This window comes from Procambarus clarkii, chromosome 66, assembly GCF_040958095.1.
Source record: "Procambarus clarkii isolate CNS0578487 chromosome 66, FALCON_Pclarkii_2.0, whole genome shotgun sequence".
Lineage (NCBI taxonomy): Eukaryota > Metazoa > Arthropoda > Malacostraca > Decapoda > Cambaridae > Procambarus > Procambarus clarkii.
In genome coordinates this window covers 16,116,794-16,139,646 of record NC_091215.1, presented here as the reverse complement: position 1 = coordinate 16,139,646, position 22,853 = coordinate 16,116,794, and the positions used below count along the sequence as shown (strand labels likewise).

At 41.3% G+C, this 22,853-nt stretch overlaps 1 protein-coding gene across 1 annotated transcript in view; it reads right to left on the bottom strand.

The window, feature by feature from the left end:
- The window catches only part of LOC138355211 (DNA-dependent protein kinase catalytic subunit-like), a 254,457-nt gene that overhangs the window by 203,612 nt on the left and 27,992 nt on the right, over positions 1-22,853 (bottom strand). The window lies entirely within an intron of this gene.

Genomic DNA, 22,853 nt, shown 5'->3' with positions numbered 1-22,853 from the left:
GGTATTGTGTCCAAACAGTACAGTGGCCACCATACGCTGCATGAGAAAGCAGACAGCAGACGACGCTACGATTACGACGTCACCTCCCTCACCAAAATAGCTCCACTCAACATACTCCTGTTGCTGTTATTACACTATATACAGACACACACACACATTGTATATACCCACGTACATGTGTGTTCCCCATTGCGAACCACGAAGCTAGTATGGTGAGCAAAACGAGTGGCTGCCACACAGTGAGGCTACCTCAATTCTCTCCCTTCCTCCCTCCCTCACCAAAATTCCTCCTTCAACAATACTACGTGCAACGCTAATTATAACCACAATCCTGGTCACTAATTCCTGTAAATGGATTGATTGAAAATTGACCACAAGTTTATTTTGAAAAGGAACCTAAGAAGTCGTTTGAAGATTCCTAGATGGACGAAATAATGCTGTGGTGCTGTGGCTAGCGCTGTGAACATCGTGAACAGCATTGAATCACTGATATTTGAACATTGTACCCAGTCATTATCACACTCAGGCTCTTCTATAATACTATCATGGCTAAATAATACAGGTGTTATTTATATATATATATATATATATATATATATATATATATATACACAGTACAACCCCGATTCAACGTACCCCGATTCAACGAATCTCCGGCTAGTTTGCACACTTTTCAGGCCGAATTTACTCACCCGGTTCGACGAACAATGGTTCGCCGAAGCGAGGGATGTTCGGATTTGCTTACGATGTCCAGACAGAGTTCACAGACTGGTGGAAAACTTTCCCATTCTATAACAGATTACAATTAATAATTCTCTCATATGACAAGTTGGATCACACAAGTGGATCACACAAGTGGACCACACAAATGGACCACACATGTGGACCACAAGTGGTCCACAAGCTTACGATTTTGGGACAGAGTTCACAGAGTGGTGGAAAACTTTCTCATTCTATCACAGATTACAATTAATAATTCCTTCATAAGAAGTTGGATCACACAAGTGAACCATATGAACCAAACACCAGCCAAAATGGTCCACACAAACACCAGCCAAAATGGTCCACACAAACACCAGCCAGTGATCCACACAAGTGAACAACTGAGTTTCCATGATTTTCGTTCACTGATTTGGGGCACACGTATCTTTGTACATTAATTTAAAGGATGAAGCGTGATTACCTAGCTACATGTGGTAAAATCTCCTTATAGACATTTTCTGTGATGAAACAAGATGAGTGAGGGTGGACAGATAAGAGAATACTGTACTGTAAACCTCACTTTACAGTGAGGTTTCACTCACTTTCGTCTGTGTGTCATCATAGTTCAGTGACCCATGACTTTTGAAAGTTTCATATTAATAAATAATTTCTAAAACCAGTGTTTTAATAGCTTTTTATTATCCTAATTAAACTAAACTAAATAATATCGAAAATATGCTGTAACATGATAGACATCTGCTCTTTGAGAAATTACTGTATGTTATTGGAACAACTCTAGCGTGAGTGGACGGGTCTAATCCCTGTACACACACCATGCTTGTCAGTCTTACCTGGGACGCGGTCGGGTCAAGATACCTGCTCCGCACCTTCCCCCTCCCCTCCCCCCATGCTGGGTACTGAGATGGAGACTCAGTCACCAGTAGAACTGGCTACTTCCCACGGAGATATTAACATGGACTCTGAAAGCAGCCGGTCAGACGAGGAGGGCGTGTTTCAAGAAGTTCTGACAAGGAATAAGAAGAAACGCAGAAGACAGGATGCAAGGCGTAGTGTGGACAGTAATGGTACACTTAACGGAAACGATAAGAGAATGAAGAACGACGCCGAGACTGATGCAGACAAACGGACGGAACGATGTCAGGAAGGTGAGGGTCAGCGGAGATGGAGGCTTCTCTTCCCTGCCTCATGCACGCTGGCCTATCATCAGAAGCTGCTGTGGACAGTCACACTTGGAAGAGAACACCGCAAGTTCGAGCCCCTGCTGAAGGAAGGTGTAAACAGACCTTACTTAACGGTAGGTTCTATGGAGGCAGTGATGTTTCTTAGCCAGCAAGGATATGATGGAATTGTTATGGAAATACCGGAGGGGAACGAGAAGCTGACAAAGGTAATTATTTACAAATACCCTCAGATTCTAGACCCCGAGTTCATCCTCGACGACCAACGATTTGTGTGGGCCAAGCGTCACCTTATTAAAGGTGAAGCTAGGAGTCAGGTGGTGGCTCTAGTGAGAGGTGAAGTTCCCGAGAAAGTGTTCATCACCGGGGCTGGCTACAGGCATGTAGCAAAGTATGTAGAAGAGCCCATAATATGCCTGAAATGCTGCAGATGGGGGTATAAATCCTGGAGCTGTCAAAATGATCCACGATGTCGTTTCTGCGGAAAGTCTCACCTCTCTAATGTGTGTAGAAGCAGACTTAATCTGGGGGAGAAAATAGTTCCCAGATGCTGCAACTGTGGAGGTGTTCACAATGCCAGCTCGGCTGTGTGTAGCAAGAGGCCGAGTATGGATGTTCCCCGGCCGGTGAATGTTACAGAGCAAGCAAGAGCTCTTATCCAGACACCGGGAGCACAGCAAAACAGTCTGCCCCAAACAGTGCCAGTGAACCGGACGAATGCGTGGGTAAAGGAGTCACCTTTACTTAGGCAGGCTCCAGCAACAAGCAGCCACGCCACCACTCAGGACTCCGGCAGTGACAGTGTAACGGTGAGTGAAGTGGCTACTGTGGCTCAGAAAGAGGGCCATAATGATACGGTCAAGGAAGTGTGGGCTGAACTTAGAAAAGTTGGTGAGTTCCTCCGACATCTTGGGCAGAGAATTGAGTCCATCGAGGCGAAATTGAACGTTCAGGAGGTCAAGGAAAATCACAAAACGGTGAAGGATAATCAGGATATAGTGGTTGAGGACAAGAATGAAATATTGAGTGATGAAATGAAGGAAAGTGAAGTGTGTGTGAATGATGATAGTCGTAGTGAAAGGAAGAACCCTATAATTACACATAAAATGAAGGAATCATTTGGGCCAATAATGGACGTCACAGGGCTGAAAAAATCTCTTGAGAATCGCAATGTCGCTTTTACTGGTGAACTTGGGAAGAGGTGGGAGATGTTATACAAGGTATGGCTATCATTTAGTGAACTTCTTGGGGATGACTTAAACAGTGAATTGATTAATAATGGATCACCCTAGACTGAAAGTGTTGTCATGGAATGTTAATGGTTTAAGAAACAGGGTTACAGATGTTCATTGTTATGTGATGGGAAATGATATTGATGTTGTAGCTCTCCAAGAGACAGGGGATAGGAATGAAGGATTATTGAAATTAAATGGCTATAAAGGGTTTAACCTCTTCGCCGCAAATAACGTCAGAGGCACGTCGATTTATGTTAAGAACTCCATACCAGCAGAGTTAGTAGAACCGCCATCAAAAACGCAAGGTATAGAGAGTGTCTGTGTTAAATTATCATTAAGGGAAGGGGAATTTATTGTAGTTAATTTGTATGTATCCAGGAACTGCTTCGACGCTAACTATTTACCTGACTGCATTTATACTAATCCTTCACTGGTCATTGGGGACCTTAATGCTCGGCACACAAGCCTTGGGACAGTGGGTAGTATTAATACTAATGGGGTCAAGTGGTTACAGTTTCTACAAGATCATCCAGATACCTGTCTCTTGGGAAACAATGAACCAACTCACATCAGGGGAGGACGGCTTGACTATGCCTGCCTTTTAAACTCTCAGGGGATTATGGGGGAGGCTCGGGTTGTTCGGGAACTACTTAGTGACCACTTTGCCTCGAACGTGGAATTACCACTGGGGAAAAAACAAGTCCACTTTCAAAGGAAAAGGCTACATATTAATAAAGATATGAAAAATTATTTTATTCAAAATATGGGAGATTGGTATCAACATTACATGCCGCTCTGCGTTGATAGTTTTTACGAGGACATGGTCGAGAACATAGAGAAATTAGTACAGAGGGGAAAATAACGGGGGCAGGGGAAGCAAGACGCATGGACCTAAGAATCTTAAATATTCCAATGATCAGCAAGTCAAGGGGTGGGAGAGAATGCTACGGAGTGCACATAAAGAATGGTTAAAATATGGAATGAGGGATGAAGAGAAAAATACAATGTTGGAAGTGGCTAGGGAATGCAGTCAGGTGAGGAAGGAGGCACGGGACAGATACTGGCAAGACTTTGCTCAGTCCATTGGTAATACTAAGAACCTGAAAGACATATGGAGAGCAGTAAACAAAGTCAGGGGTTGTAAGACCAAATTCATTGCTCACTCAGATCCAGGGAAGGTTGCTAATGAGTTAGTAGATAAATGGGCTAGTGCTGCTGGTATGGAGTCCTTACCTGCAGACACGAGTCACCATTGAGTCATGGGAAAATATTAGAAATGGAGTAACTTTATGTGCCTTAAATACAAGATCTATAACATGCACTGAGATAACTCACGATGAGCTACTGGATGCTATAAAAAGTGGCAGCTCTACTGCTCCGGGAAAAGATGAAGTAACGTATGACATACTTAATTATTTAGCCGGTATGAAACCTAGTTCCTTACTTGATTTGTTTAATATGAGTTATAGAGAGGGAAAGTTACCAAGAAAATGGAAAGAGGCTGTCATCATTCCTATCCCTAAGTCTAATGGAGGCTACAGACCTGTCTCCTTAATATCCTGCTTTTGTAAAATGATGGAAAGGATTTTGTTAAATAGGCTACTCTACCTTGTAGGTGATAACATGTCCAGTAATCTCTTTGGTTTTATCAAAGGCAAAAGTACTGCGGATTGTCTCTTAAAGTGTTTGTCTAATGTGGATGACAATTGTAGAGTTTTTGTTGATCTACAAGGAGCATTTGATAAAGCCAATGGGGAAGTAATCTTATACGAATTAGCCAATCTGGGAATAACAGGGAGATTGCTACACTGGATAAGGGATTATCTACAAGGCAGAAAAGGTCAGGTGTATTATCAGGGTTACATGTCTGAGGAACGGAGGTTTCAGTTAGGTACCCCACAAGGGGGAGTATTAAGTCCCACCTTATTCAATGTATTAATGAACAGATTAGCATCAGAGATGTATCCTCCAGGGGTCACGACGATCATATATGCTGATGACATTCTTATACAAGGCACTTCTGGGAACAAAATTCAAACTGCTCTTAACATACTTGGTACAACCTGTCACAAGTTAGGCTTAGTTATAAATGCAGATAAAACCAAATACGAGTATAGGAAACGAAGAAATATAACACTTACTCTAAATGGTGTGGAACTGAGCCGTGTTCAGAAGTACAAGTATCTGGGCATGTATGTTGGATACACATGTGAGAGTAAAAATGCTGAAATAAATCATATCAGCACCTTATGTAAAGCCCGTCTGCATCCTCTGAAAGCACTGGCTTTTTCTGGTAAAGGTGTTGGGGTACCTATCTTGCGGATGTTATACATAAGCACTGTTCGGTCCCTGATAGACTACGCAGCACCCGTTTTGTCTTACACAGGCCAAGGCAGAATTCAAAAAATAGAGCTGATACAGAACGAGGCTATGAGGATTATTCTTGGATGTCAAAGAAATGCAATGATTGAAATAATGAGAATGGAATTAAATTTACAGAGTGTGTGTGATAGAGTCCGTGACATTAACACTAGAGTATCTATTCATTTCATGCGGAGAAAAGGAGGGGAGAAGCTGTTTGAGAGCGTTCAGACCTGCTTGAGTGACGTACACACTTCCAGGAAACTGAGGGAGACACGCTACACGAGGGGATTAGCTCATGACCTCAGGGAATACGACGTACTTGACTGCTGTAAACCCTCTCGACAGTGTAATATGTCTGCTCCCTGGAAAGTACAGAAAATAGACGTCGAAATTGTACCCCTCAAGGCGAAAAAGATTCATCATGAACCGGGACAATTACGGTGTTTGTATGGAAGCATGATATCTCGGTTACCAAGAGGCAACAGTTTACATGTATATTGCGACGGGTCGGTGGCGGAGGATGGCAGGGCAGGGTGTGGTGTCCTAATAAGGGATTATACGGAGTTTGGGACTGTGGACAGGATAATTGAACTCCGGCTTAGCAATTATATATCATCCACACAAGCTGAACTGCAGGCCATTCTGGCGTGTTTGGAGGAAGTACGTCATGACGACAAAAATGTTTTTGTATTTGTCGATAGCCGAGGAGCACTGGAGTCCTTAAACAGTCGAAACCCAGTCGTCATGTCTATAGTTGAGGACTGTAAGAGAAGAATAACTGAGATACAGCTGAAAGGTTATAGTGTGAAATTCATGTGGATTCCATCTCATGTTGGAATAGTGCTCAACGAGGTGGCGGATGACTTGGCCAAACGTGCCACATCAAAACCACAAGTTGACATTGAATGTGAATTCACAATGAGACAAATAAGAAGCAAAATCAGAATTATTCAGGCACAGGTGGGAGTGGAGAGGAGAGAGATAATGTATGAGAGTAGTCAAACCATGCAACACTACATGTATGTGAGTCAAAACACCCATTTCACTTATGGTAAAAGGAGAAATGCTTGGAGTGACTCTGTGTACATACGGCTCAGGCTTGGGTACAAATATTACTGGGAATACGGGTTAGATGTTCATGATAATGACACGAGGTGTAAACTATGTGGTATGTTAAGGTCTCACACCCTGGCCCATTATGGTCTTGATTGTCCGTTGATTAATGTATAAAGAACACTGAGATAAGGACTGTTCCTGAACAAATAGCCTGGATGTGTCACAACGGAAAGGTTGATGATATTCTTGAGAGATATAAGAATTTTGCACCAAGATTGTAATATTTTGTTGAATTATCTGCATGTCTCTTGCAAATTGTCTATACAGTATACCTAGGTCATAAAAGTATTTGTGTGTACGTCTGATAACATACTCCTTGTGAAGGAGGAAATGTATATGTTTACCTCTCAGAATGTTTGGCAATGTTTATTTGTGATGTGTGTCTATGTATATATTAACACGTTGTACTGAATGGGGTGAGAATAGCTTGAGCTACCTCATCCCTTTGTGTGTATTTTACCTCAATAAACTTATTTCAATTTCAATTTAAAAAACCATGCTTGTTTCATCCCGCCCTCCCTCTCTCCCCCTCCCTCCCTCCTTCTCTCTCTCTCTCTCTCTCTCTCCATCCATCCATCCATCCATCCCCTCCATCTATCCATCCATCCATCCCCTCCATCCATCCCCTCCCTCCATCCATCCATCCAACCCCTCCCTCCATCCATCCATCCATCCCCTCCCTCCATCCATCCCCTCCCTCCATCCATCCCCTCCCTCCATCCATCCACTCCCTCCATCCATCCATCCCCTCCATCCATCCATCCCCTCCATCCATCCATCCCCTCCATCCATCCATCCATCCATCCCCTCCATCCATCCATCCATCCCCTCCCTCCCTCCATCCATCCATCCATCCATCCCCTCCCTCCATCCATCCATCCATCCATCCCCTCCCTCCATACATCCATCCATCCATCCCCTCCCTCCATCCATCCATCCATCCCCTCCCTCCATCCATCCATCCCATCCATCCATCCCCTCCCTCCATCCATCCATCCCCTCCCTCCATCCATCCATCCATCCCCTCCCTCCATCCATCCATCCATCCATCCCCTCCCTCCATCCATCCATCCATCCCCTCCCTCCATCCATCCATCCATCCCCTCCATCCATCCATCCATCCATCCATCCCCTCCATTCATCCATCCCCTCCCTCCCACCATCCATCCATCCAACCCCTCCCTCCCTCCATCCATCCCCTCCCTCCATCCATTCCCTCCCTCCCTCCCTCCATCCATCCATCCATCCCCTCCCTCCATCCCCTCCATCCATCCATCCCCTCCCTCCCTCCATCCATCCATCCCATCCCTCCATCCATCCATCCATCCCCTCCCTCCATCCATCCATCCAGCCATCCAGCCATCCATCCATCCCCTCCCTCCCTCCATCCATCCATCCATCCCTCCCTCCCTCCATCCATCCATCCATCCCCCCCTCCATCCATCCATCCATCCCCCCCTCCATCCATCCATCCATCCCATCCATCCATCCCCTCCCTCCATCCCCTTTCTCCCTCCATCCATCCAGAATTGAAGAAACAAATCAAGTTAAAAAAAAAAGTTAACTGGGTCAGAGTTAGGGTTATCAGCGAGTCGGTCCCTTCACCACCACCGACACACCTCCCCCCCCACCCCTACACACACACACACACACACACACACACCCTCAAATCATCCATCCTTCCATCCCTCCCTCCATCCTACCATCAATCCATCTCCATCCTCTCCTTCCCTGCCTCCCTCCCTCCGTGCCTGTCTCCCTCCGTGCCTGCCTCCCTCCGTGCCTGCCTCCCTCCGTGCCTGCCTCCCTCCCTGCCTCTCCCTCACAAGCTCTGCCTGCCCACCTCCCTCCCAACCTCCCACTGATTTGTGGCAGACGTATCTTTGTAAATTAATTTAAAGGCTGAAGCGTGATTAGCTAGCTACATGTCGTAAAATCTCCTTATAGACATTTTCTGTGATAAAACAAGGTGAGTGAGGGTGGACAGATAAGGGAATACTGTTCTGTAAACCTCACTTGGTTTTCCTTCGTCTGTGTCGCTATAGTTCAGTGACCCATGACTTTGAAAGTTTCAGACTAATAAATCATTTCTAAAACCAATGCTTTAATAGCTTTTTATTATCCTAATTAAACTAAACTAAATAAAACCGAAAATATACTGTAATATGATAGACATCTGCGATTTGAGAAATTATTTGTTATTGGAACAACTCCAGCATGAGCAAGTGGACGGGTCTAATCCCTGTACACACACCATGCGTTTCTCGTTTCAATTCGTCGCAACAATTCAGTGACTACGGCTTCGAAATAATAAAATTAATAAATCATTTAATCAATGGTCATTTAACAGATGATGAGATTATACAAAATGTTACTGGCACTGTTGACGACGACAGAGAGGAAGATGAGGATGAGAATGATAGCAGTTTACAATCTGCTTCGTGTGCTGACGCATTGTTCTATGTTGAAAAACTCCTTGATATTGTTTCACAAACTGACAATCCAGAGCTACCAGGCTTTTATCAACACCTAAGGACGATGAAAGATATTTGTCTCAAGGACATGACACAAAGAAGGAAACAAATTAAAATGAGTCAACACGAACTAGCAGCAAATCAACCAGCACAGCCGTACCCAGCACCAGCACAGCCGTACCCAGCACCAGCACAGCCGTACCCAGCACCAGCACAGCCGTTCCCAGCACCAGCACAGCCGTACCCAGCACCAGCACAGCCGTTCCCAGCACCAGCACAGCTGTACCCAGCACCAGCACAGCCGTACCCAGCACCAGCACAGCCGTACCTAGCACCAGCACAGCCGTACCCAGCACCAGCACAGCCGTACCCAGCACCAGCACAGCTGTACCCAGCACCAGCACAAAAGCAGCTGAAGCCAACACAGCAGCAGCGAGCACCAGCAAAGCTGATGCAAACATCTAAAAACATTGTGTGTGAAGTGAACAATTAGAATAAGTGTTAAATTTAAGTGTGTACATAGTGTTAAAATTAAAGTTGCAATAATTCTAATGTACAATAGTTTTCAAGAACTGTATTGTAGTACTCAACATACAGCAAAACCACTTTTAATAATACCTGTACAGTGCTAACGGCTTAATGCACTGCAGTACCTATTTACTGTAGAGCATTCACAACTTCACAAAACTTCAAGATGGACATAACTCCAACAATAAGGTAAATACATGAATTACAGTATTTTTAGTAGAGTAGTAAAATATAGGTACAGTAAGTAATATGATACAATGCATTTTTATTGTGTACAAGAAAAAAAAAAAAGACACTGACGCAAACGCCTCTTGAAGGTCACCTCTTGCAACGAATCCAACGCTCCAACGAACTGGGGGTGGTCCCATATAGTACGTTGAATCGAGGTTGTACTGTAATTACCTGAGTGTAATTACCTAAGTGTAGTTACAGGATGAGAGCTACGCTCGTGGTGTCCCGTCTTCCCAGCACTCTTTGTCATATAACGCTTTGAAACTACTGACGGTCTTGGCCTCCACCACCTTCTCACTTAACTTGTTCCAACCGTCTACCACTCTATTTGCGAAGGTGAATTTTCTTATATTTCTTCGGCATCTGTGTTTAGCTAGTTTAAATCTATGGCCTCTTGTTCTTGAAGTTCCAGGTCTCAGGAAGTCTTCCCTGTCGATTTTATCAATTCCTGTTACTATTTTGTACGTAGTGATCATATCACCTCTTTTTCTTCTGTCTTCTAGTTTTGGCATATTTAATGCTTCTAACCTCTCCTCGTAGCTCTTGCCCTTCAGTTCTGGGAGCCACTTAGTAGCATGTCTTTGCACCTTTTCCAGTTTGTTGATGTGCTTCTTAAGATATGGGCACCACACAACAGCTGCATATTCTAGCTTTGGCCTAACAAAAGTCATGAACAACTTCTTTAGTATATCGCCATCCATGTATTTAAATGCAATTCTGAAGTTAGAAAGCATTGCATAGGCTCCTTGCACAATATTCTTAATGTGGTCCTCAGGTGATAGTTTTCTATCTAGAACCACTCCTAGATCTCTTTCTTTATCAGAATTCTTTAAAGATTTCTCACATAATATATAGGTTGTGTGGGGTCTATGTTCTCCTATTCCACATTCCATAACATGACATTTATTAACATTAAATTCCATTTGCCAAGTGGTGCTCCATATACTTATTTTGTCCAGGTCTTCTTGAAGGGCATGACAATCATCTAAATTTCTTATCCTTCCTATTATCTTAGCATCATCAGCAAACATGTTCATATAATTCTGTATACCAACTGGTAGATCATTTATGTACACAATAAACATCACTGGTGCAAGAACTGAACCCTGTGGTACTTCACTTGTGACATTTCTCCATTCCGATACATTGCCTCTGATTACTGCCCTCATTTTTCTATCAGTCAGAAAATTTTTCATCCATGATAGAAGCTTACCTGTCACCCCTCCAATATTTTCCAGTTTCCAGAACAACCTCTTATGTGGAACTCTGTCGAAAGCCTTTTTTAGGTCCAGATAGATGCAGTCAACCCAGCCATCTCTTTCCTGTAATATCTCTGTGGCCCGATCATAGAAACTGAGTAAATTCGATACACAGGATCTTCCTGATCGAAAACCATACTGTCTGTCTGATATTATATCATTTCTCTCCAGGTGTTCTACCCATTTAGTTTTGATTAGCTTTTCCAATACTTTCACTATTACACTTGTCAATGATACAGGTCTATAATTGAGGGGGCCTTCCCTGCTGCCACTTTTGTAGATTGGAACTATGTTAGCCTGTTTCCACACGTCTGCTACGATTCCTGTACACAGGGATGCCTGAAAGATCAGGTGAAGTGGAATGCTGAGCTCAGATGCACATTCTCTCAGAACCCATGGTGAAACGCCATCTGGGCCAGCTGCTTTGTTCCTCCCGAGCTCCTTTAGCATATTTTCCACTTCATCTCTAGACACCTCTATCCGCTCTATGTTGTTCTCTGGAATTCTTATTGTGTCTGGTTCTCTGAAGATTTCATTTTGTACAAACACACTTTGGAACTTTTCATTTAATGTTTCACACATTTCCTTTTCATTTTCCGTGAATCTGTTTCCCATTTCCAACCTCTGGATATTATCCTTTACCTGCAATTTGTTGTTTATGAATTTGTAGAATAGGCCCGGTTCTGTTTTACATTTATCTGCTATCCCTTTTTCAAAATTTCTTTCTGCCTCTCTCCTTACTGCTGTATAATTGTTTCTCGCATCTTTGTATCGCTGGTATGTTTGGGGGTTTGGCCTCTTCCTATACTGATTCCATTTTTGTGTCTTTTGGTCTCTTGCCCTCTCACAATTTCTGTCGAACCAATCCTGTTTTTTGGTCCTGCATCTCTGTTTTGGTATGAATGTTTGTGTGCCTTCCTCGTATAGTTTTAAAAATTTGGCATACATTTCATTTACTTCCCTGCCTAGCAACAATTCTGTCCAATTACACTCATTAAAAAAATTTCGAAGTTCCCCATAGTTGCCTCTCTTTAAATCGAGTTTATCAACTGTTTCAATGTCCCCATTTTCTTCTAGATGATATCTTAAAGCATATTTAATGTCTAACAGGACGTGATCACTCTTTCCCAAGGGAGGAAGGTACTGGATGTCAAAAATCTCTTCTTCTTTCCTGGTGAATACTAGATCCAGTACTGACGGTATATCTCCTTCCCTCATTCTTGTGGCTTGCTTTATGTGTTGATACAAGAATGTCTCCAGAATGAGGTTCACAAATCTGCATGTCCAAAAGTCCTCCGTTCTTGCTTCATAGGCCTCCCAGTCTATTGCTCTAAAGTTGAAGTCCCCCAGTATCAACAGTCGTGATTTATCTTTATCTGCTTGTACAATAATATCTCTCATGACCATTATGAGGCCCTCTCGTTTGTCATCCAGTTCTTCCTTTGTCCACGTGTTGCTTGCTGGTGGGCTGTAGGTATTTACAATTATCAGGTTATCATCCTGATTCCAGACCTGCAATGCCATTATGTCAATATCTCGAGGGTTTTCAAATATTAACTCTTTTACCTTCAGGTGTTTTTTCACCAGTACAGCCACTCCTCCTCCCTTCCTAGTTTTCCTGTCACGTCTCCAAACTGAGTAGCCTCTTGGGAATATGACTTCATTTATTATATTTCCTTCAAGTTTCGTTTCTGATAATGCAACAATATCTGGGACCCTAAGCTGGATTATATCTTGCAACTCCAAAGTTTTTGACCTCACTCCATCTATGTTGGTATATACAATTTTCAGGAACATGTTCCCTTTTCCTTTGCTCTTTACTCCCCCTTCCACTACTGATCTTGTTGCTTTGTTTTTATGTACCATTTCACAAGCTTTCCAGTCCCTGTCACTTTGTAAAAAAAAGAATTTCTGTCTTCTTCATTTCTATCCCCATTTAGACGTTTTGCCTCAATTAAGTTCATTTTCAGCTTTTCTCTGTCTTCCTTGGAGAGGTCTTGTCTTATTGACCAAGATTTGCCAACCTCATCACTCTGCAGATTCCTGGCATTTCTTAGCACTTCCATCATGTTTTTCACTCCATTAAAGGTCACCCTTAAGGGGCGGTTCTTTTCTTTCTCATATTTTCCTATTCTTCTAAAATCACTGACATTTTCCTTTGAGCCTTCTCCTAAACCTACTATTTTCTCTATGATTTTCATCTCTTCTGCCGCTCGGTCCACCCTAGATGAAATTTCCTTCTCTAAACATCCAAAAATGATTATGGACTTAGTTCTATCTGCAGTGTTTTGTACCAGTTTACTGTTGGTAACCAGTTCTTTCCTAATTGCTTGCCTAATTTCTGCTTCTTGTTGGTCATTTCTGGTTTTGACTTCCGAACACACTTCTTTGATAGTCTCTTTCTCTTTTACAACTTGAGCATATGTCGCTTTTATTTCTTCTTTATACTTTTCTAGTTCTTTATTCACCTCCTCTATGTGAGTTGTCAGTGAAGTTTCCAGTTGGAGATCCTTACCTAACTCTATGTTAGCCCTTAGGCTTGCTTGGAGTTGTTCACCATATGAGTCTATCTTTTTGTTTATTTCTTCAAAGTCACCACACTTCACTTTCCATGCCTCATTTTCTTTCACTAGTTCCTTGATTTGCTCCTCCTGATTTGTTACCTTGTCTGTTAATGCAGTAATAATCTTACCTTGTTGCAGCATACTCCCTTTTAGAGTGCAAAGCTCACTCCAAAGAGCTCCATTGTCCTCTTCTAATTTAAGCACTTTTTCTTCATACTTCATTTGCATGTCCTCAATTATCTCTAACCTGCCAAGAACACCTCCTTTCCTTATATCTTGTGTTGAGAATCCTTTGAAACCATCATCTGATGGTGTGTCTACCTTCTCAGTGGGGGTGGTGGCGGCGGCCATCTTTGATTTTGTTCTAGACCAAAACAAACTTTTCCACTCGACTATTTTCACTCAGTTTTACTTGTTTATTGTATTTTATTTGCTTTTACTCTTCCCTGAACCTTTATGTAACCTGGGACACCACTGTAGCCCTCAACCTGTTCCCACTACTTAGGTAATTCGATATTTCCAGGAGCTTGCTGCAGTGTGACTTCTGCCTCCTCCAGCTTCACCTCAATTGTTTTTGTGTGTGTGTGTGTGTGTGTGTGTGTGTGTGTGTGTGTGTGTGTGTGTGTGTGTGTGTGTGTAATTACCTAAGTGTAGTTACAGGATGAGAGCTACGCTCGTGGTGTCCCGTCTTCCCAGCACTCTTTGTCATATAACGCTTTGAAACTACTGACGGTCTTGGCCTCCACCACCTTCTCACTTAACTTGTTCCAACCGTCTACCACTCTATTTGCGAAGGTGAATTTTCTTATATTTCTTCGGCATCTGTGTTTAGCTAGTTTAAATCTATGACCTCTTGTTCTTGAAATTCCAGGTCTCAGGAAGTCTTCCCTGTCGATTTTATCAATTCCTGTAACTATTTTGTATGTAGTGATCATATCACCTCTTTTTCTTCTGTCTTCTAGTTTTGGCATATTTAATGCTTCTAACCTCTCCTCGTAGCTCTTGCCCTTCAGTTCTGGGAGCCACTTAGTAGCATGTCTTTGCACCTTTTCCAGTTTGTTGATGTGCTTCTTAAGATATGGGCACCACACAACAGCTGCATATTCTAGCTTTGGCCTAACAAAAGTCATGAACAATTTCTTTAGTATATCGCCATCCATGTATTTAAATGCAATTCTGAAGTTAGAAAGCATAGCATAGGCTCCTTGCACAATATTCTTTATGTGGTCCTCAGGTGATAGTTTTCTATCTAGAACCACTCCTAGATCTCTTTCTTTATCAGAATTCTTTAAAGATTTCTCACATAATATATAGGTTGTGTGGGGTCTATGTTCTCCTATTCCACATTCCATAACATGACATTTATTAACATTAAATTCCATTTGCCAAGTGGTGCTCCATATACTTATTTTGTCCAGGTCTTCTTGAAGGGCATGACAGTCATCTAAATTTCTTATCCTTCCTATTATCTTAGCATCATCAGCAAACATGTTCATATAATTCTGTATACCAACTGGTAGATCATTTATGTACACAATAAACATCACTGGTGCAAGAACTGAACCCTGTGGTACTCCACTTGTGACATTTCTCCATTCTGATACATTGCCTCTGATTACTGCCCTCATTTTTCTATCAGTCAGAAAATTTTTCATCCATGATAGAAGCTTACCTGTCACCCCTCCAATATTTTCCAGTTTCCAGAACAACCTCTTATGTGGAACTCTGTCGAAAGCCTTTTTTAGGTCCAGATAGATGCAGTCAATCCAACCATCTCTTTCCTGTAATATCTCTGTGGCTCGATCATAGAAACTGAGTAAATTCGATACACAGGATCTTCCAGATCGAAAACCATACTGTCTGTCTGATATTATATCATTTCTCTCTAGGTGTTCTACCCATTTAGTTTTGATTAGTTTTTCCAATACTTTCACTATTACACTTGTCAATGATACAGGTCTATAATTGAGGGGGTCTTCCCTGCTGCCACTTTTGTAGATTGGAACTATGTTAGCCTGTTTCCACCCGTCTGCTACGATTCCTGTACACAGGGATGCCTGAAAGATCAGGTGAAGTGGAATGCTGAGCTCAGATGCACATTCTCTCAGAACCCATGGTGAAACGCCATCTGGGCCAGCTGCTTTGTTCTTACCGAGCTCCTTGAGCATTTTTTCCACTTCGTCTCTAGACACCTCTATGTGTTCTATGTTGTTCTCTGGAATTCCTATTGTATCTGGTTCCCTAAAGATTTCATTTTGTACAAACACACTTTGGAACTTTTCGTTTAGTGTTTCACACATTTCCTTTTCATCTTCCGTGAATCTATTTCCCATTTTCAACCTCTGAATATTATCCTTTACCTGCAATTTGTTGTTTATGAATTTATAGAATAGACCTGGTTCTGTTTTACATTTGTCCGCAATCCCTTTTTCAAAATTTCTTTCTGCCTCTCTCCTCACTGCCGTGTAGTTGTTTCTCGCATCTTTGTATCGCTGGTATGTTTGGGGGTTCGGCCTCTTCCTGTATTGATTCCATTTTTGTGTCTTTCGGTCTCTAGCCCTCTCGCAATTTCTATTGAACCAATCCTGTTTCCTAGTTCTGCATCTCTGTTTTGGTATAAATTTTTTTGTGCCTTTATCATATATTTCACAAAACTTGCCATACATCTCATTCACTTCCTTGCCTAGCATCAAGTCTGTCCAATTATACTCACTAAAAAAATTTCTAAGGTCACCATAATGTCCTCTCCTGAAGTCTGGTTTTTCAACTGCTTCAACCTCCTTATTTTCTTCCAGCTTATAACGCATTGCATACTTTATTCCCAAAAAGACATGGTCACTTTTACCTAAGGGAGGAAGGTACTGAATGTCAAATACCTCTTCCTCCTTCCTGGTAAATATCAAATCTAGCATGGAGGGAACGTCCCCTTCCCTCATCCTCGTAGCTTGTTTAACATGTTGATACAAGAATGTTTCCAAGATGAGGTCTACAAATTTACAGGTCCAAAAATCTTCTGTTTTAGCTTCATATGCTTCCCAGTCTATGGATTTCAAGTTGAAGTCACCGACTATCAACAGTCGTGATCTATCGTTATCCGCTCTCGCTATAATCTCTCTCATTATTGTTATAAGACCTTCACGTTTACTATCTAGCTCCTCCTTTGACCATGTGCTGCTTGGCGGTGGACTATATGCATTTATCATCATTAGTTTATCATCCTCATAGCAGATCTCTAGTGCTATTATGTCAACTTCTTGTGGATTGGCAGTCATTATTTCCTTCACCTTTAGGTGTTCTTTTACCAGCACAGCAACGCCACCGCCTTTCCTAATTTTTCTGTCCCGTCTCCAAATTGAGTAGCCCCTTGGGAATATGACCTCATTTAAAATTACATCTTCAAGTTTTGTCTCCGTGAGTGCAACAATGTCTGGTGTCTGCAGCTGTATTACATCACTTAACTCCAGTATCTTCGATCTCACTCCATCTATGTTGGTGTATGCAATCTTCAGGAACTTGTTCCCCCTCTCCTTATTCTTCACTCCCCCTCTCTCTATTGATTTTGTTGGTTTGCCTTTATGTACCACTTTACTGGTTTGCCTACCCCTATCACTTTGTAGAAAAAAGAATTTATTTCTTCTTCATTCCTGCTCTCATTTAAATGTTTTGCCTCGGCGAGGTTCAGTTTCAGCTTCTCTCTATCTTCTTTTGAAAGATCTCGTCTTAACGACCACCCTTTCCCATCCTCATCCCTTTGCAATTTTCTAGCATTCCTTAGTACTTCTTCCATCTGTTTGGCACCGTTTAGGGTGATCCTCAAAGGTCGATCTTTCCCTTTTACGTACCTGCCTATTCTCCTGTAGTCGCACACATTCTCTCTGTTTGTAAGACCTTCCACGAGGCCAACAATTTTATCTACTACTTTAGCTTCTTCTACAGCTCTTTCTGACCTAGATGTTATCGCCTTTTCTTTGCAGCCAAAAATGATCAGGGACTTACTCCGATCAACTGTGTTTTGCACCAACTTCGGGTTAGATGCCAATTCTTTCCTCACTTCTAGCCTAATGTTTGTTTTATCTTGGTTGCTGCAGTGTTTGACTTCCTTTACTGCTTCTTCTATTTTCTCCTTCTCCTTGGCCACTTGTGCATAAGTGAGTTGCATATCTTTCTTGCACTGTTCTATTCCCTGTGTAACTTCCTCCATCTGTGCTGACAAAAGCTGTTTCTCCTGTTGAATTTCCTTGCCTAACCTATTGTAGTCATTTATGTTTAAATTTACTTTAACTTCTTCCAAAGCTATTTTTAAGAGTTTATTTTCTTCTTCCATGGCTTTGCAATTTGTTTCCAATTGATTCTTATCCTTGCGCAAGTCTTTCACTAAACCCTCAAGACATAAAACTTTGCTATTCAAATGGTCATTACTTTCTTTCAATTTACTAATTATTTCTACATGAGAGTTCACTATAGTATCTAAATTTACCAACTTGTTATGTAGACTACTAATATCAATGCTTTCTTCATTGAATCCCTCAAAATCAAGCTCTGTTTTGTTTTTCCCCTTGCCAGTGGCCATCTTGAATGTTCTTCTCTGCACTGTAAACACTAGGGCAACTTTTTCTCATCCGATTTTTCACTTCCCTTAGCACTTTCCTGTTATCTCACCTATTTTTCAAGAGCACTATACCTTTATGTTCTCTGGGACACCACTCACTACCATCAACCTGTACTACAATACTTAGGATTGTTGAAATATGCTGGAGCTCCTCTGCTGCAAGTGTTGACCCTAGGGGTGTCACCTTTTGAGTGTGTGTGTGTGTGTGTGTGTGTGTGTGTGTGTGTGTGTGTGTAATTACCTAAGTGTAATTACCTAAGTGTAGTTACAGGATGAGAGCTACGCTCGTGGTGTCCCGTCTTCCCAGCACTCTTTGTCATATAACGCTTTGAAACTACTGACGGTCTTGGCCTCCACCACCTTCTCACTTAACTTGTTCCAACCGTCTACCACTCTATTTGCGAAGGTGAATTTTCTTATATTTCTTCGGCATCTGTGTTTAGCTAGTTTAAATCTATGGCCTCTTGTTCTTGAAGTTCCAGGTCTCAGGAAGTCTTCCCTGTCGATTTTATCAATTCCTGTTACTATTTTGTACGTAGTGATCATATCACCTCTTTTTCTTCTGTCTTCTAGTTTTGGCATATTTAATGCTTCTAACCTCTCCTCGTAGCTCTTGCCCTTCAGTTCTGGGAGCCACTTAGTAGCATGTCTTTGCACCTTTTCCAGTTTGTTGATGTGCTTCTTAAGATATGGGCACCACACAACAGCTGCATATTCTAGCTTTGGCCTAACAAAAGTCATGAACAACTTCTTTAGTATATCGCCATCCATGTATTTAAATGCAATTCTGAAATTAGAAAGCATTGCATAGGCTCCTTGCACAATATTCTTAATGTGGTCCTCAGGTGATAGTTTTCTATCTAGAACCACTCCTAGATCTCTTTCTTTATCAGAATTCTTTAAAGATTTCTCACATAATATATAGGTTGTGTGGGGTCTATGTTCTCCTATTCCACATTCCATAACATGACATTTATTAACATTAAATTCCATTTGCCAAGTGGTGCTCCATATACTTATTTTGTCCAGGTCTTCTTGAAGGGCATGACAATCATCTAAATTTCTTATCCTTCCTATTATCTTAGCATCATCAGCAAACATGTTCATATAATTCTGTATACCAACTGGTAGATCATTTATGTACACAATAAACATCACTGGTGCAAGAACTGAACCCTGTGGTACTCCACTTGTGACATTTCTCCATTCCGATACATTGCCTCTGATTACTGCCCTCATTTTTCTATCAGTCAGAAAATTTTTCATCCATGATAGAAGCTTACCTGTCACCCCTCCAATATTTTCCAGTTTCCAGAACAACCTCTTATGTGGAACTCTGTCGAAAGCCTTTTTTAGGTCCAGATAGATGCAGTCAACCCAGCCATCTCTTTCCTGTAATATCTCTGTGGCCCGATCATAGAAACTGAGTAAATTCGATACACAGGATCTTCCTGATCGAAAACCATACTGTCTGTCTGATATTATATCATTTCTCTCCAGGTGTTCTACCCATTTAGTTTTGATTAGCTTTTCCAATACTTTCACTATTACACTTGTCAATGATACAGGTCTATAATTGAGGGGGTCTTCCCTGCTGCCACTTTTGTAGATTGGAACTATGTTAGCCTGTTTCCACTTGTCTGCTACGATTCCTGTACACAGGGATGCCTGAAAGATCAGGTGAAGTGGAATGCTGAGCTCAGATGCACATTCTCTCAGAACCCATGGTGAAACGCCATCTGGGCCAGCTGCTTTGTTCCTCCCGAGCTCCTTTAGCATATTTTCCACTTCATCTCTAGACACCTCTATCCGCTCTATGTTGTTCTCTGTAATTCTTATTGTGTCTGGTTCTCTGAAGATTTCATTTTGTACAAACACACTTTGGAACTTTTCATTTAATGTTTCACACATTTCCTTTTCATTTTCCGTGAATCTGTTTCCCATTTCCAACCTCTGGATATTATCCTTTACCTGCAATTTGTTGTTTATGAATTTGTAGAATAGGCCCGGTTCTGTTTTACATTTATCTGCTATCCCTTTTTCAAAATTTCTTTCTGCCTCTCTCCTTACTGCTGTATAATTGTTTCTCGCATCTTTGTATCGCTGGTATGTTTGGGGGTTTGGCCTCTTCCTATACTGATTCCATTTTTGTGTCTTTTGGTCTCTTGCCCTCTCACAATTTCTGTCGAACCAATCCTGTTTTCTGGTCCTGCATCTCTGTTTTGGTATGAATGTTTGTGTGCCTTCCTCGTATAGTTTTAAAAATTTGGCATACATTTCATTTACTTCCCTGCCTAGCAACAATTCTGTCCAATTACACTCATTAAAAAAATTTCGAAGTTCCCCATAGTTGCCTCTCTTTAAATCGAGTTTATCAACTGTTTCAATGTCCCCATTTTCTTCTAGATGATATCTTAAAGCATATTTAATGTCTAACAGGACGTGATCACTCTTTCCCAAGGGAGGAAGGTACTGGATGTCAAAAATCTCTTCTTCTTTCCTGGTGAATACTAGATCCAGTACTGACGGTATATCTCCTTCCCTCATTCTTGTGGCTTGCTTTATGTGTTGATACAAGAATGTCTCCAGAATGAGGTTCACAAATCTGCATGTCCAAAAGTCCTCCGTTCTTGCTTCATAGGCCTCCCAGTCTATTGCTCTAAAGTTGAAGTCCCCCAGTATCAACAGTCGTGATTTATCTTTATCTGCTTGTACAATAATATCTCTCATGACCATTATGAGGCCCTCTCGTTTGTCATCCAGTTCTTCCTTTGTCCACGTGTTGCTTGCTGGTGGGCTGTAGGTATTTACAATTATCAGGTTATCATCCTGATTCCAGACCTGCAATGCCATTATGTCAATATCTCGAGGGTTTTCAAATATTAACTCTTTTACCTTCAGGTGTTTTTTCACCAGTACAGCCACTCCTCCTCCCTTCCTAGTTTTCCTGTCACGTCTCCAAACTGAGTAGCCTCTTGGGAATATGACTTCATTTATTATATTTCCTTCAAGTTTCGTTTCTGATAATGCAACAATATCTGGGACCCTAAGCTGGATTATATCTTGCAACTCCAAAGTTTTTGACCTCACTCCATCTATGTTGTGTGTGTGTGTGTGTGTGTGTGTGTGTGTGTGTGTGTGTGTGTGTGTGTGTGTGTGTGTGTGTGTGTGTGTGTGTGTGTGTATATATATATATATATATATATATATATATATATATATATATATATATATATATATATATATATATATATATATATATATATATATATATATATATATATATATATATATATATGACAATGTCAGACCACGGAGGAAAATGAAACAGGAATTTCCTTAAGTACTTTCGTATATTAAATACATCTTCAGAAGGAATTCCTTCTGAAGATGTATTTAATATACGAAAGTACTTAAGGAAATTCCTGTTTCGTGTTTATTTTCGTGATATACACACATACATATACATATATATATATTATATATATATATATATATATATATATATATATATATATATATATATATATATATATATATATATATATGTGTGTGTGTGTGTGTCGTATCTAATAGCCAGAATGCACTTCTCAGCCTACTATGCAAGGCCTAATTTGCCTAATAAGCCAAGTTTTCATGAATTAATGTTTTTTCGACTACCTAACCTAACTTTTTCGGCTCCCTACCCTAATGTAACCTATAAAGATAGGTTAGGTTAGGTTAGGTAGGGTTGGTTAGGTTCGGTCATATATCCACGTTAATTTTAACTCCAATAAAATAAAAGTGACCTCATACATAATGAAATGGGTAGCTTTATCATTTCATAAGAAAAAAAAATAGAGAAAATATATTAATTCAGGAAAACTTGGCTTATTAGGCAAATTGGGCCTTGCATAGTAGGCTGAGAAGTGCATTCTGGCTACTAGATACGACATTATATATACAGTGGTACCTCGGAATGCGAGTGTCCCTGTATGCGAGTTTTTCGGAATACGAGCAGGATTTCCTCGGAAAATATGTCTCGGAACGCGAGTTTGTTGATATGCGTACAGGCCGACCCAGCGCGTGGTGGTTCGGCGATCGTCGCCCCTCCGCCCCTCCACCCCTCAGTTTACCATTGTCTCGCACCCAGTGACTACCCCACATCAATTCTTCTCATGGATTTTCAGTGTTTTGTTGGATTTTTGGTGATTTGACTATACAATTTGTTATCATATATCTCACCATGGGTCCCAAGAAATCCAGTGGTAAGGATAAATGCCAGAAAGCCCATGTGAGGATGACAATAGAGGAGAAACAAGAGATCATTCGGAAGCATGAGAACGGTACACGTGTTGTTGAACTTTGTAGGCAGTACAACAAAGCCACATCAACAATATGCACTATACTTAAGAAGAAAAATGAGATTATGAGTGCTAAAGTGGCAAAAGGAGTCAGAACAATAACGAAACAAAGACCACAAATACTTGGAGAAGTGGAAAAGTTATTAATTTGGATACACGACAAGGAGTTAAGGGTGATAGTGTTTCGGAGGCCATTATTTGTGAGAAAGCCAGGGTTTGGACAGATTTG